This window comes from Neovison vison, chromosome 2 (genome assembly GCF_020171115.1).
Source record: "Neovison vison isolate M4711 chromosome 2, ASM_NN_V1, whole genome shotgun sequence".
Classification (NCBI taxonomy): Eukaryota; Metazoa; Chordata; class Mammalia; order Carnivora; family Mustelidae; genus Neogale; species Neogale vison.
The window spans coordinates 89,304,074-89,316,593 of record NC_058092.1 but is presented as its reverse complement, the minus strand read 5'-3'; the positions used below and the strand labels follow the sequence as shown (position 1 = coordinate 89,316,593).

Here is a 12,520-nt window from a genome sequence, read left to right as displayed (position 1 = left end):
AAGATCTCCTACGATTAGTGTATTCATATCAATATGACTCTTTATCTTGATTAACAGTTTTCTTAAGTAAATGGCTGCTCCCATATTGGGAACATAGATATTTACAATTGTTAGATCATCTTGGTGGATAGTCCCTTTAAGGATTATGTAGTGTCCTTCTGTATCTCTGACTACAGTCTTTAGTTTGAATTCTAATTTATCTGATATGAGAATCGCTACCCCAGCCTTCTTTTGAGTCCCATTGGCATGAAAGATGCTTCTCCACCCCTTCACTTTCAGTCTGCGTGTATCTTTAGGTTCAAAATGGGTCTCTTGTAGACAGCATATGGATAGGTCCTGTCGTTTTATCCAATCTGCAACCCTGTGCTGTTTTATGGGTGCATTTAGGCCATTCACATTGAGAGTGATTATTGATAGATACGTTTTTATTGACATCGAGTTACCTTTGAAGTCTTTCTTTCTGTAGACTGTCTCTATATTTCTGTTCAATGCTGTTCTTGGGATTTTTCCTCTTTTATAGAACCCCCCTTAATATTTCCTGCAGTGTCGGCTTGGTGGTTGCATAGTCTTTTAAGCCTTGCCGGTCTTGGAAACTCTTTATCTCTCCATCCATTTTGAATGTCAGTCTTGCTGGATAAAGTATTCTTGGCTGCATGTTCTTCTCATTTAGTGCCCTGAATATATCTTGCCAGCCTCTTCTGGCTTGCCAGGTCTCTGTGGACAGGTCTGACGTTATTCTGATGGGCTTCCCTCTGTAAGTAAGGAGCCTCTTTGCCCTGGCGGCTTTCAAGAGATTATACCTACAATTATAATTCCTCAATTTGACTATCAGGTGTCGTGATTTTTTTTTTGGAATGTATAATCTTGGGTGGAGACCGTTCAGCCTCTAGTACATGAACGCTGGTTTCATTCGCGAGATTCGGAAAATTTTCATGAAGGACTTGTTCCACTATATCTTCTATCTTCTTTCTTTCTCTTCCCCTTCAGGGATTCCAATAATTCTGACATTGGAACGTTTCATGGCATCATTTATTTCCCTGATTCTGCTTTCGTGGGATCTAGGATGTTTGTTCCAGGCTTCCTCCTGATCCTTTCTCTCTATCTGTTTGTCTTCCAGATCACTAATTCTATCTTCTGTCTCAGTTACCCTAGCTTTGAGAGAGTTTTGATTAGATTGGAACTCATTGAGAGCATTGTGGATCTCCTCCCTGGTAGCTTTAAGCTCCGCCCTAACATTGTGAACATCCTGTCTGGTCGCTTTGTTTGGCCCTAATCAATTCTGTTTGGTCATCCATAGCTTTCTCCAACCTAGCTATTGCCTGGATAATTGTTAGCCTGAATTCTCTTTCCAACATATTGTCTATGTTGATAGCCGTTAGCTCTGTTGCAGAAGGTCCATCCTCTGTATTTTTCTTCTGTTGGGCATTCCTCCTCCTAGTCATTTTGGTGGGAGAAGACTGAACAGATGTAGCTGGATGTATCAACACTGGTGCAGTCAAGGTGCACCCTGGAACACTTCTGAGCAATCAGGATTCCCCACACAAATGAGAGACAAAAGAAAAGAAAAAGAAAAAGAAAAAAAAAAAGAAAAAAGAGAGAGAGAGAGAGAGAGAGACAGGAAAGAAAGGGAAGATGAAAGAGAAGGTTCAGCCCAGATGGGCCCCAAGGTAAGATTTATGAAGTAGACAAACAAAAAGTGATAAAAAGACTGATACAATTATATGGCAAGAGAAAGAAAAAAATATATATATGCAAATAAAGAAAGAACCTCGTGAAAAAGAACCACAAGTGTAAAATTTATATGCTATCAGGACAAACTCAAAAAACACAGAAACACTGGTGAAAGAAGATGGGAGAGTTCTTATAAATTCTCAGTGTGTGAGAGGAAGGTTGTTTTGATTCTTCCTGGATGTATCTTGATATCTTTGTTAAAGGACTCAACTTTCCTAAGATAAAGGGGATTAAAAATTGGTTTACCTATAGGGGTAGTATTGATTGGGGAAAGGGGATTACTTTGAAGTTAACTCTATATGAATATTAGAGGATAATAATAAAAAGGAATATACTAGACTAAACTAAACTAAAATTTAAAAAAAAGGAATTCAAAAAATAAAAATGCCAAAGAAAAACACAGGTATATGTGTCAAAAAGTTCAGGTTAGAAAGGTATTATGGAATTTGATGTACTGTACAGCTCGCTGTGATGGTAAATAGGTTAAAAAATTACCTATGTGTAAAAAAAAAATATGAACTGGAATAGTGGAAACGAGTGAACAATACAAGTTTTCCTATGAAGTAGTGGTGGTTCTCTTGTAGTCCTTTTTTTTTTTTTTTCTTTCTTGGTTTGTTTTCTGGGGGAGGGGCCTGCCACGTGGGTTGTCAGTCAATGATGTTTCCTGAGTTGAATTCCCCCTCCCCCCTCAAGGGGGTGGGCTCTGGGGAAACTGGTTTTTTTCAGGCTTTTGTTCTCTGGCGGTTTTTATGCTTGTTCACTTTTTTTTCCTCTCACCTTGACCGCCTTTGATGGTTTTTGTAGTATTAGAAGAAATCAAACCGCACCCTGATCTCCCTCTCAGAGAGAAGCCTCAGTCTGGGTGCAGAAGCTGAATAAATTCCCCCTTGGCCGCTGGCAGAGCAGGTTCCAAGTTGCAGACCCTGGGGGCTCAGGATCTTTTGCTCGTCCCCAAAGCCAAGGCAGTGGCGGCTGTCTGGGAGCTCCCGACCACCAGAGAGGTTCCAAGCAGCGATCGCACACTGAGATTTTGCCGCCGGCCCGGGCTGGGAGTGCCCGGCTTGCGCGCACCTCTTTTCAGAGGCGGCTATGGGTCGGGCGCGCGTCTGGGGCACTGAGAACGGGGCGCTGGTCCGTGAGCCCCAGGCTGGGCTTTTGCGCGCCTCTGTCAGGGGAAGAGTTTCGCGCGCGGCTTAGGCTTTGAAACAATGGCGCGGGTCAAAGAGCGCCGGCCGGGCCTCTGTAACTCAGGGGAGCTTGAGGGACATGCATGCGTATCTCGAGCTTTGTGGTAGGGCTAGTGCGCGTTCTGCAGACCGGCGTGGCTCCCATCCCCTCACAGGAGCCGGAACCCACGCGCTCTGGGGCGCGCTGGCGGCTTAGGGACCAGGAGCTGGTTTCTCCGCCGCACTCTCTCTGCCTCAGCCCTGGGGAGGCCGACTTAAGCCCCTGTCCCTAGCCTCCCCGATTCCCACAATTTCCCCCCGTGATCCTTTGCTCTTTTGGAGTGCTTTCAACCAGTCTCCAAGTTAATGCTGGTCCCCAGTCGCAGGGCACTCTCGCTCGTATTGGGTATTACTTTCCCACCAGTCGCCACTGGTGGCTCCCTCCCCCTTTTGTTTATCTTCCGATATCAGTCCGCTGTTCCCATTCCGCTTTACCTGCTCACTGGCGTCTTCTGCCCCTATAGAGATCCAGACGTGTATAATTCTGATCTCAGGCTGATTTCATGGGTGATTGGAGTTCTTTGGTAGGTAATCAACTCACTTTGGGGTACCAGCTGAAAAGGCGCCTCTTCCTTTTCCCCCGCCATCTTGTCCCCCTGACACTACATCACTCTATTCTAATAATTTTTAATAAAATTAGTTATATAGACTTTCATGACATAAAGCTTTAGCATGTATGAGGTTATTTTTATAATTTTTTTGGAGAATTGAAGGCACATATAATCACCATCTGAAGAACTGAATCTCAAACTGGTTCTATAATTTTCTGATTTACCATGTAAGTGATAGGTTTAAGGTTTTAACTTATTGTTTATAAAGATTTATCTCATTTATTTTCAAACCCCACACCACAATATTTTTGATGGTGGAATAAATGGCAGGAGAAAAACCTGCATTCAAGTGAAATGTTATTATTAGGTGAAAAAGTGTTAAGATTTTTTCCCCCCTAGAAAATATTATTACTTTTAGATATATTAGGTATGATAGACTAATTGGAAGTTACATTGAAAATGAAAAATTCTCTCAAAGGGCAAACTTGAGCTGGCAGAAGAAAGAATAAGCAAACTCTTGAAGAGAGATTACCAAAGCATACGCAATGGAGAAATGCAAGAAAAAAAAAATAAAAAGAATCCAGGAAAATGAATGGAACCTGTAACACATTTAGGACATCATTCAAAGTACCAAAATACGCTTAATGGGAGTACCAGAAGGAAAGAAGAAAGACAAAAGAGCCGCAAAAATTACAAGAAGCCTTACAAGAAACACTAAAGGAAGTTATCAAGCATCACTAGACAGTAATTCTAATTGATATAAAGATTGCCATAAAAGTAATTACACAGTAACTAAAAAAGACAATGTAGCTACATATTTCTTCTCTTTTGTTACATTTATTGATTTTTAAAAATAATATAATAAGAAATAACTATAGAATTGAACTATTGGTCCTATAGCATATAGAGACATATCACCTTTGACAATAACAGTACAAATTAGGGTGAGAGGTTAAGCTATAGTGAAGTAAGGAAGTGACATCATATATTAACTCTACTCCACAGGAAAAAATGAAGGGTACCAAAATTAGGAAATAATAAGCTAAATTTTTAAAAAAATGTTAAATGTTTTTTTTCTTAGTTCCTTCAAAAGACTTAAAACTATATAAAGCAAAGATTATAACACTACATTGTTGGATTAGTAAAATATATATAGATATAATATATTTGACAATAATAGCACAAAGGAAGGAGAGTGAAGGAAACCATTGTGAAGCAAATTACATCCCACTGCAATTGTATAAATTTGAAGTATATTGTGATAAATTTAGATGTATGCTATAATCCATATATCAACCACTAAGAAATAATTCCAAAAGCATATAGCTAAAAAGAAGACAATATATACTTGGCTAATATTGGTTCAGGTGCTACATCTGAACTAGGGTATGGTTCAACAACTTTGACTAACATGACCTGTTATCCATCAAAATTTCTTTTTTAATTTTACTATATATAAAATTAGATATGATGAATAGCTAAGTAGTTGAGGACACTATTTTTCTGCTTCCTTTTTCTATTAAGTGTGGCCATATGACTAATTTTTGTCAGTGAACCACACACAGAAAGCACTAGTCTCTTAAGAAGTAGACGTAATTCCTCCATGCTCCCTTACCTTCTGCTGGCTAAATACATATTTTCAATAAGCTTTATGGGTTGGTAGAATCACCAAATGGGAAATATCATGAAATCCTAAATCCCTACCTAGAGAACTTTCCACTATCCTGTAACACCTATCCTTAACCCATATGTAAGTGACAAATATAGTTCTACTATATTGGAGCTATTCATATATTTGTGCTTTTTTAAAAATTTTAATTTAATTTAATTTCTTTTCAGTGTTCCAGAGTTCATTGTTTATGTACCACACCCAGTGCTCATGCAATATGTACTCTCCATAATACCCACCACTAGCCTCACCCAACCCCCATCCCCCTCCCCTCCAAAACCCTCAGTTTGTTTCTCAGAGTCCACAGTCTCTCTGGTTTGTCTCCCCCTCCAATTTCCCCCAACTCACTCCTCCTTGACATCTCCCAATGTCCTCTGTGTCATCCCTTATGCTCCACAAGTGACATCAGATATTAACTGATGAAGGGTACCAAAAATAGTAAATATGAAACCATATGATAATTAACTCTCTCTGCTTGAGTTATTTCAGTCAGCATAATCTCTTCCAGTCCTGTCCATGTTGATACAAAAGTTGGGTATTCATCCTTTTTGATTGAAGCATAATACTCCATTGTATATATGGACCATATCTTCTTTATCCATTCATCCATTGAAGGGCATCTTGGTTCTTTCCACATTTTGGCAACTGTGGCCATTGCTGCTATGAACATTGGGGTACAGATGGCCCTTCTTTTCACTACATCTGTACCTTTGTGGTAAATACCCAGTAGTGCAATTGCAGGGTCATGGGGAAGTTCTATTTTTAATTTCTTAAGGAATATCCACACTGTTTTCCAAAGTGGCTGTACCAACTTGCATTCTCAGTGTAAGAGGGTTCCCCTTTCTCCACATCCTCTCCAGCACATGTTGCTGTCTTGTTAATTTTGGCCATTCTAATTGGTGTAAAGTGGTATCTCAATGTGGTTCTGATTTGAATGTGCCTGATGGCTAATGATGATGAACATTTTTTCATGTGTCTATTAGCCATTCATATGTCTTCTTTTGAGAAGTGTCTGTTCATGACTTCTGACCATTTTTTGACGTGATTATCTGTTTTGCGTGTGTTGAGTTTGAGGAGTTCTTTATAGATCTTGGATATCAGCCCTTTGTCTATAGTGTCATTTGTGAATATCTTTTCCCATTCTGTGTGTTTCCCCTTTGTTTTGTTGACTGTTTCCTTTGCTGCACACAAGCTTGTTTATTTTTTATAGTAGCTGAGCAGGACTAATTGACACAGTTCCTGACTATAGTCCCAACAGGTCCTATTCGGTAAAGAGGTTCCCTCCCAAAAGAAAATCAGAATTTAATTTTATAAGGAAAAGGAATGCTGGCTGTGGGGGTGTCCACATTCTGGATATTTAAATATTGTGCTAAGTGATTTATATGTATGTTACAGATAATTACAAGCAGTTTTATTGAAATTACTTGCATCCATCATTATATGCCAATTCTATAAGGTGATTATTATCATATCATTTGTTGAGAAGAGAAAGAAGCTAAAAACAGCTAAGTATATTGAATATTTGTGTTTTAACCAAAATCTTTTTAGCTCTAAAAACAATTTTAACCACTCCTTCACCCACTATAAACTAAATTGCTTTGGCTAATTTGTAAGATCCTGGTTTTACTATTAACTGACTCTAAAAGTAATTGTCTTTGATATTTTATTTCACTCATTCTATACAATGCTTTTCAAAAGACAATTTTAATTATATTAAAATGACCTAAAACTTCACCCTCATAGCAATTCACTTTTTTCAAATACATTTAATTCTTTCTTTAAAACTTACACATTTTATTAAAAACAAGCTATTAGGGCTAAAAGAAAAAAAAAGGAAAAACTGGGAGATAACATTTCCTTTGAATTTGCTGGCAGAATTTCATTCAACTTGAGCTATCAGAAGCTATACTTGTGCTAAGTTATATCTGAAGATAGGACCCCTAAAGCTTTATCTTGTAGTTTGATTAATGCTCTATGATCCCAGAAATGCAATGCTATGACCTGGGCCAGACCAAATTATAAGAATTGTGATGACTGCCTACCCAAGGTTAGTAACAATATGTCTGTCTTTTAAATGTACTTAGGTCATGTCACCATGGAAGAAAGAAAAATTTACAGGTCATCTGTGACCCCCTCACTTCCTCTTATGCCCCACATATAACCCCTTCTCCCCCACCAAGGAAACCCTGCTGGTTCAACTTTCAAAGTGAGATCTGCACCTGACCACTTTCCCCTCCTACACTGCTGGGACCCACACAGGATCCCCTTTCACCCCTCCCTCTGCTGATGGCAGTCACCTTCTCTTTGGTCTCCTCTCCATTCCTGTCCTTCTGCTATCTATTCTCAACTCCCCAGTCAGAGTTGTCCTTTCAAAATAGGATCCCAAACAATCCCATCTTCCCCACAAATCCCACCCATGGCTCTCGCTGATTCACTCACAATATAAATAAAAGTTCTAAATAGCTTTATTGGCCATATATACTTAACACCGCCTTCTCATCTCCTAGTATTCTCCTCCTCGATCCCAGCAAACCATGCTTAATCAAACACATGAAGTGACCCCTTCTTGCCTTAGATCCTTCCCAGTGTCACTGCCTCTGTTTCAGATGTACTCCCCCAGTTTTTCTCAGTACTTGCTCTATCAACTTCAAGTCTTAGCTCCGATATCATAGGCTCACTAAGGACAACCCTACTAATTTGTGTAAAAGTCAACCTATATTCAAGGGACTCCCTCTACTGCTGAAACACCTAATTCTGCTCTGTTTTCTTTTCTTCTATAACACTTCCTACCATTATATGATTTACTTAAAATAAATTATAATAAATAAAATAATTTCATATTTATATTTATATATTTAATTTTATGTATTGCCATAATAAACACAATTTACATATGTAATATATATTTACATATATAAATGTTATAAAATATAAGTTCCATAAGGAAAGAAGTACTTATTTTGTTTGTTTATTTATTTATTTATTTTGTTTTTTTTTTGTTTTTCAAGGAACTTTAATGACAAGTTAAGTAATATACTTACCTAACATTATTTTTTTTTTTATCGCTGAAGCTAAACAAGCCATCCTGTCCATTGTATAAAAACAGACTGCTTAAAGTGTGTACAAGTAGTAATTTTTAAAAATAGTGTAATTATAATTTCAGAACTTCAGAATGTGAATATCAGTATTCTATTTTTTTTTTTTTTTGTATTGGAAAAAAAAATCCTTTGAAAATTATTTGAAGCTTGGACAAAAATTCCATAGCTATATTCTTAGGATAATTCTGTAGAGTCTTCATGATTTACATATACAAGGAAACTTCAACCTTTTTGAGAAGACATTTCAGCTCCTATGATCTCATCAACTCAGAGAACATTGGCAGCAATCGTAACACAGGGGTGAAGAAGCTATTCCTTGACACAATAATTATCCCACATGCCGACTTCTGCTGCTACCATTTGTTCACCTGTGTTCAAGTCCACACCCACAAGCTGACCTGATTCTGATTGTTCTCCTTGAACGTTAGCATTTCCTAAAGGTCAAAACCAGACTTCTGAGAAAGAACCTTGGGAATAATGAGCATTGCGTTAGCAAATGCTTGAACTGCAAGTTCTGCCCTGCCCTTTACATGGGGCTTAGAGTTAATCAAGGCTTCTTTGTTGTCCCAGCACCTGGAACTACACAGCATTCATCAATAACATTTTTAACAGCCTCAAGCCATCTCTTATTGCATCCTTTTTTTAAAAATTTATTTATTTATTATTATTATTTTTTTAATTTTTTGTTTTTTATAAACATATATATTTTTATCCCCAGGGGTACAGGTCTGTGAATCGCCAGGTTTACACATTTCACAGCACTCACCAAAGCACATACCCTCCCCAATGTCCATAACCCCACCCCCCTTCTCCCAACCCTCCTCCCCCCAGCAACCCTCAGTTTGTTTTGTGAGATTAAGAGTCACTTATGGTTTGTCTCCCTCCCAATTCCATCTTGTTTAATTTATTCTTCTCCTTCCCCCTCTACCCCCCCATGTTGCATCTCCTCATATCAGGGAGATCATATGATAGTTGTCTTTCTCCGCTTGACTTATTTTGCTAAGCATGAAAATTTATTTATTTTAGAGAGAGAGAGTGAGTGAGCGAGCAGAGGGGTGGGGCCGAAGGAGAAAGAGAATCCTAAGCAAATTCCCACTGAACATGAAGCTAGACTCCAGGCTTGATCTCAGGGCCCCAAGATCACGTCTGAGCCAAAATCAAGAGTCAGACTCTTTACTGACTGAGACGCTGTGGTGCCCCTTTTATTGAATCTTTTATTTGAGTGAGTGTGTGCTTATTTGGTGCTTTGAACAAATTTGACAGATTGTTACATTGCTCAATAAAGGTGAATTTCTTTTCTCCCAATGTAAAGAAGTCCTGCATGTCCCTGTCAAGATTTAGATCATCAAAAAAATTAAGAGCTACTCCACCACAAGCAAGAGTCAGCCTATCCATATTTCCTCCTTTAGCTCTACTCAGAGCTACTATGCCTTTTTCTGAAAGAGCATTAAAGGAAAACAGGTCAATTCCCTTTTGACTAATAACAACAAATCCTTTATCTGAATCACCACAGACTTTGATTTTCAGTTCTATTATTTTTTTTTAACTATGTTCAATGAATTTTCTTTTAGCTTTTACAAGTTTCTCTCTCTCTCTTGTGCACTTTCTTAAAAAAAAAGCCAGAATTCACTTCCGGGTTTTCTCATATTCTAATGACATATTGTGTGGGAGGATGTGTGCATCTTCTACTCCTTTTTTTTTCATATCAGGATGTTGTGCCCCATGGTCCAAAACAAGAGCTCTGATGAGACTTGTATCTGTTTCAGAGTTTTATGTTTCATCTCCATGATTTCAACCATGGAGAGGCCAATAGGTTCATCTTATTTTTAAAATAGCAAAAATGGAGTCCACTACAGCCACTGTTAAGACATCAGCAAAAACAAGCAAGCAAAGAAACAAGCAAAAAACCCAAACACATCAGCAAGTTCAGCATGCACTTTAGTACAGAGAAATGTTTTGGCCACAACTATAAGTACTTCCCTGTCCATTTCTTTGCTTATTTTGAATTGTTCCCAAAACTAAAGTTTCTTTTCCTTTGCAGATTCAAATCCTTGTTATTATTTTGGGATGAAGACCTTAGAAATGTAGAGAGCCTGTTTCAACAACTCTCCAATGACTAGGACTTTGGAAGTGGTACCATCACCAATTATGCCACGCTGGGCTGTTGTTACTTTGGTTTTAAGGTGACTGTCAGGTGTTGAATTTGCATTTCATGAAGAGCACATTACCATCTTTAGTAAGCTTGATGCCTCCAGCCCCAGAAAAAAGCATCTTTATGGTGTCCTTAGGCCCCACGTTGGTCCTCAGGAGGTCCTACAGCTCCTAGGCTACACTGATGTTGATTGCCAGTGCCCCTGGACTTGGGCCCCCTTAGCCTTGGGGTTCAGGATCTTCACATCCACCATGTGAAGTTGTATTTTTTTTTTTTTTTAATGAAAGTAGTGCCTAGTAAAGAGTGATTTTCAATACCTATTTGATAAAGAATGGATTTGGTCATTAATTAAATAATTAGTGTTCGCTCTCAAGTGGTATTGGAAGGCTTAATGCCATTTTTTTGGTAATTGCTTTTGATTTGTTTTAAGAAGACTCTATAATAGCATTTTAATATGGCAATAACTCATTCTAACACAACAGGGAGATGTTGCCCACATATTCATCACTTTGAGTGAAGAATCAAATGATTTAATCTCAGCATTCATGGTCCTGAAAATGTTCAGTGTTTCATGGGGAAAAAAAGAAATCAACTTTACTCAAATGCTTTAAATGTATTGTAAATGAATATTAAACATTTATACATATATTGTTACATGTTCTTATAAAAACTATATAATATAGATTTTTAACATTTATTTTTGAATACAATTGATCGAAGGGTATAGCTGAAGTCTTCATGAAACTTCTAAGATTCTAAATTCTATGTTCTTCCCACAACTCCTTCATGTACAATAAAAGGAAAGTAAAATTCCCATCTAAAGTAAGTTTATCAATCTTCTATGGTATAAAAAAAGTATAAAGTAAAATTTTGGAATATTATAATAAAAATATTATAGTATTAAATATTTTAAGTATATAAAAAAGGTGAATATTCACAGAATAAAAAACCTCAAATACTACTTTAGAAACCAAGTTAGTTAAAATGTTCAAGTTATATTCTCATTTCTTTTTGCAATATCTAACCTCACCAGGATATCCTCCACAACAGAGTAGGCTTTGAAGTTCACAAAATTTGATTCAACATTGGCATATCGACCTGACTTCAAAGGGATTTATATTGCTGAAGAATTTCACTGAGTTCAAGAAAGAAAGGAAAATCTCAACTTCCTGTGAAATCTAACTTCAGAGTACCTGGTACCTTCAACAAAATTAGATACATCTGGGTATCAAAAACAGGGATTTGAAAGTACAGTTCAATTCATACAGAAGATCTCTTTTTAATTTCCTGTTTGGTGAATATTTATTGTGATGTGGCCATAAGAAAACTAAAAGTTTCAAGTTTAGTATTTCAGAGATAAAGCTTTGGTGAACCACATATTTAATTCTAAGTAAGAAACAACATTGATATGAACTTATTCTCCCCTATCCATTTGTACGTGCAGCACTGGTCAACCAATCCCATTTTTACCTTTTTCACAAAGGCTTGTCTTACCCTTTTTTTCTTTTCTTTTTTTTGTGGCCAGGGACTCCCCAGACCCCCAACTTCCACCACCCTTCCCTCCCCTCACCCAACTTCATTGTAGCATTGCTAAAAATGTACAACTCTAAACGTGTTACTTATCCTAAGAGGGCCACACAGATTTTCTCCATTTTACAGTGTTTCTTGTTATTTCCAAGACATATATTTTAGCATCTAAATATTCGTTTGTATGAATGAAAGACTCTAATTCATTTGCATCTCCCAATTGATCCTCATTTCTGAATCTGGTAAAGAAAAAAATTATTTCATTGTTTTGAATCAGACTGTTAGATTAAATCTTTAGGAATGCCCCAACATACATAACAATATATATGGGGTGAGTAGAAAGTGATGATTAAAGTTACAGTTACTAAGGAAGGTCATTTTCTTGAAGGAAAAATGCTTCATAATTAATAAGAGTGTTTATTCTTTATTTTATACAGAATCATTCCATATGAGTTGTCTCCTTTAACTCTCTTAATAATCCTATTGATTTGCAAATTTTACATAATTGAGGTATTTAAAAAGTATTACTTTTGGAGAGATTGATATCCAGTAATAGAAAAAAATTA

At 37.3% G+C, this 12,520-nt stretch overlaps 1 pseudogene; it reads right to left on the bottom strand.

Annotated features, from left to right (window-relative positions):
• Positions 1 to 8,497: 8,497 nt before the first annotated feature.
• Positions 8,498 to 10,680, bottom strand: LOC122898776 (annotated as a pseudogene).
• Positions 10,681 to 12,520: the final 1,840 nt, after the last annotated feature.